The sequence below is a fragment of the Theobroma cacao genome, chromosome 10 (assembly GCF_000208745.1).
Source record: "Theobroma cacao cultivar B97-61/B2 chromosome 10, Criollo_cocoa_genome_V2, whole genome shotgun sequence".
Taxonomy (NCBI): Eukaryota; Viridiplantae; Streptophyta; class Magnoliopsida; order Malvales; family Malvaceae; genus Theobroma; species Theobroma cacao.
Genome location: NC_030859.1, coordinates 13,216,743 through 13,221,368, shown reverse-complemented (window position 1 = coordinate 13,221,368; position 4,626 = coordinate 13,216,743).

Here is a 4,626-nt window from a genome sequence, read left to right as displayed (position 1 = left end):
TTCAAAATTACACTTTTGCCCCCGAACTTTTCAAAAATTACATTTTTGCCCCAAAAATTGAAAATTTGCCATAATGCATAATTTGCACTCCTCATACTCATTTCACACTCCAAATAATTAAATTTGATCAAAATCCTTTCAAAAATTAAATTTTCGATTCTGGGTGGTAAAATTACCATTTTACCCTTTTACTCCAAATTATACCAAAATTAAAATTTTTCACTTCCAATAAGTCAAATTATACTCCAATAAGTCAAATGAGGCCAAAAAAATCTTGTCTAAAATTCCCATTTTGTCCTCAAGTGGCAAATGACCATTTTGCCCCTAACCGGTCAATTTTCCGAATTGACTCCAAATTGGACCTCAAACTCCGAATTGCCATATTAAACCATTCTAGGACTTTAAAATTCTTAATTTCATCATGAATTCTCTATTTGATCTAGTTCGAGGTTTAACTCAACTTTATTGTACCTCTAGGTACAATACCGACTTTTGTAAATTTTTCGAGACTCTCCTAGCATGCAAACAAGCTATCCATTATGTGTATGTCATGATAAATATTTTTATCCTAAACTACTCCTTTCGTCTCTTATCACTTTTAAACATTTTAATTGACTTCAATTTGCATTCGCTCAACTTTATTTATCACCATATCAAAGTATGGGGTATTTCAGATTAGCACCCCCGAGACGCCCGTTCCATGAACGGTACCATTCTTAGAGTATCCTATTAGGCTTTAATTTTTACGTTCCCTATATTTCCTTAGTTGTTATTCACTTATTTTATCTCCTATTCCACCTAAAATGGAATGCAAATGTGAGGCAAGATGAAATGCATGGCATGGGACAAAAATATTGGATGAATAACCTTTTATCGAGAACGTTCTCCGGAATCCGCCTATCATACTGGTAGGATCCGGGGTATTCTCTCACCTAGGGAATTATCCGATAAACTCACCTTCGTAAATTTAACGAATAATTTCCATCATCAGGGTCATCGTATGTTTTTCTTTAAAAATAACGTTTTCGTGCATAATGAACTTATTTCGGGCAAAAAGCCTTTTATTAAAGATGTTTCTCAAGCCCTCCCATCATACTAGTGGGACCTGGGGACATCTTTTCACCTAGGAAACTTTTCGAGGAATACCCGCCCTAGCAAGATCCTCGGAAGATCCCATCTCGGGGCTTAAAATCGAAAATAGAAATATTTATATGCAATGATATGCATGATGCAATATATATATATGCTATACTAATGCAATTATCTATTTTTTCATTTATTATTATTTAATTGTTATTTTCATTTTATTTTATTTTTTTTATTATCGTGTTTTTCTATTTTATTCCTTATCATTTTCTTTATACCTTACATTTTAATTCTAAATTTCTCCTATATTTTTCTTTTATAATAAAATAAATTATTTATGATTCTATGTTATTTATAGTGAACTGAAAAACTTATTTTTCTTTTGATTCTTTTTTATTTTATTTTATTTTTTATATTTTTATTATTATTATATTTTTTCGTAAGCAAACTTTTATTCAAACCTAGTACCTAAAATCTTATTTTATATATCTATATTTAATTCTTTTTTTTTTTAATCTTTGTCTTCATATTTTTTATAATATTTATTAATTCATAGTTTATGCCACTTGAGATAAAATTCTTAATTTTAAATTAGTTATTGTTTTAGATTTTTTTATTATTATTTATTTTTTAATGTTATTTTTCTATTTATTTAATGTCATGTATATTGTATTTTCACAAATTAATTATTTACTATATATTCGAATTATTAATATTATTTTTATCATTTTTTATTATTTTTATTTATTTATTATTTTTATTGAATAATTTTTGTATAGTCGAATTCTTTATTTATTAAGATTTCGGGATCTTCAAATCAAGGTGATCCCATCGTACTGGTAGAGCCTTGATTCAGATTTCGAACCTAGGAAAAATCGACCCGAGATTGCGACTTCTCGCATCCCGGCCAATCATCCCATCATCGGTATTATTTACTTGTCTTTATAAAATTGAATAATTCTTCTCTTTGTTCTCGTTCTCATTATTCCTATATTTGTAGCTATATCTATTTTATAAAACTATCTCCTTTAAATACTTTGATAATTACATATTTTATTCAAACCTCTTTGTATCTCTAAGCGTTTTACCTTCTATTTATTTCATCTATTTTCTACCTTCCTATTCTACTCTACATTTTTTCTAAAATCTGATAAATATCATATGTAATTTAAATAAATTAATAATCTAATGAAACTAATTAGCTTCTTCTATAAATCGTAAGTCAAATTAAGCACCATAAAACCAGGCCAAAAAATGAAGAATTTACCTTGTTAGGAACACCCACTCCTTTCAGCACCAAAATGATGTCGTTTTGTAGTTGGAAGGAGGTCCTAGGAAAGTCAAAATGGTACCGTTTTATAACCCTTTTTGAACCTCCATTCTTCTTTGTTTTCTTTACTCTTTCAAAAGCTGTCGGACCCCTTTCTTTCTTTTTTTTTAATCCCCCAATAAAGTAACAGTTTTCTTCTCCCTATTTGTACCGTCGACCAGACCTCCTATCTCCCCCTCTATTTCCTTTCGCCGGTCGTCGGCTCTCTCTCTCTTTATCCTTATGCCCGCCGTTCGAATCTCTCTCTCTCTTTTGTGCCCTTCCTCCTTCACCGACGGTGGCCAAGATCTCCCTCTTTTTGCTCAATCGATTCTCTCCCTCTCCTCGCTTTGCCGACTATCGGCCACCCAACAACCTTAGATCTCTCCTAACAGCGCTCGAATCTCTCTCTCTTCTCTCTCTCCTTCCGTTCACCAGCCATCCGATCGAGTTTCTTTCTCTCTCTCCCTTTGTGCCCTTCCTCCTTCACCGGCGGCAGCCAAGATCGCTAGCTATCCCCTAGCAGTGGCTCAAAAAAAAAAAACAAACTTCCCCCCCCCCCCCCCAAAAAAGCTTTCCTATCCGGCGACAACAAAAACCCCAAAAATCAAACTCTATCCTAACAAAAAATCCCCCAAACACAGCTACTCTCCTCCTTGCATTGTGTATTTCTTTGCTAGATTTTTTTGGTATTTTTTTTGGGTATCTTTTTTGATTTATGGAATTGTGGTTTTTGGCTGCTTGAAAGTTTGGGTTTTTTTGGTCTGTTCTGTTTGTTGCTAGGTTATTTTTTTAGGGTTTTTTTTTTTTGTTTACAGGTTGTGGCTTGGTTTCAGATTTTGGCTCCCCCCTCCTCGTGCTACAGTGCCCCCATTATACCGGGTTGAAGGGGGCACGCTCCCACTACCCTGCCAGACGCGAATTTTTCTCGTCTGGCAGGGTGAGGGTGGTGGCTGGCAGGGTGCGGACGCACCCTACCAGTCGTACCTCTCTCTCCTCTCTTTTTTTTTATATTTATATTTTCATTTATTTTTAATTAATAAATTTTATTATGATTTTCCTTTTTTATAGTGTCTACACTAAATGAATCTAATTTTAGAACCCTTTGAAATCTTGATTAAGAGCCATACTGATTAACCCATTCCAAGTGGATGCCACAGTTATTACATCCATGTGGTAACATCTGCGTTGCCATCTTATTTTGAAATTTAAACACATGATACTAGTATTTCATCTAAATTCTGAAAGGGTCTCTGGTCAAAAAGTTTGCCAACTAGAAACTCAATTTTGTGAAGCGCAACAAGCCGCAGCAAATGCAAGAAACATAAACATGTCTTTTTGTGCCTGCTTATGTAGACAAGCACATGCAAATCGATTCTGAATTTGACATTTAATGTGCAATTGTGTGTTTGAGCAGAAAGTAAAAGAACTTGAACATGTAATGAAAGGATTGAGGAAAGAGCTTAAGGCTGAAAAGGTATAAATTTTTATTATTTTCTCTTTATATAATCACAATGTTAGATTGTTTGATATGAATTATCTATACATTCCCTTTGATATACAAGATTTAAACTATTTATTTGTAATGACTCCTTAAATAAGATCTGTTATAGTATGCAATTAAAGATTCTTATGCATTTAACCATTGTGTTGGTTGTACCAGCTTTCTTCGTTTCCTCTTGGAGGCAGTAGGTGTAGCTATTCTATTGTGCAGTTTAATTGTTCTGGTATGTTTAAACCAAGATGAAGTAAGGCACAGCTTCAGGCATGCAGGAAGTATGTTAAAGTTTTATGCAATGAAAGTGGATGAGAGTTTAGTATCAAGCCATGGTATTAATGTCTTTTATCTTTAATTGTCACGACCCGGAACCTTCCTCAGGCCCATGACAATTGCCGCGACGTCCCGATTGACACTCATTATTCGGAATGCCAACCGGAACCCTGCAAGGCTTACATATCAGTTTCTTTCCTTTCTTGTGAGTAATCGTTGTTAAATATCGAGTTTTTAGAGAATATACACTATTTTAGATCAAAAACAATCAAAACAAAATTTTCGCCACACAGGGGTATTTTGGTCATTTTCTTCTCAAAAATTTTGAAACTGGCTAAAATGTAATATACAAGTACAAAACACATAATTCATATTCAAAATGAGTTTAAAAGTCTAAAATCTTCATTTAAAACGAAATTACGGTTATTTGAATATAATAAGAAAATAAAAGAAATATTAA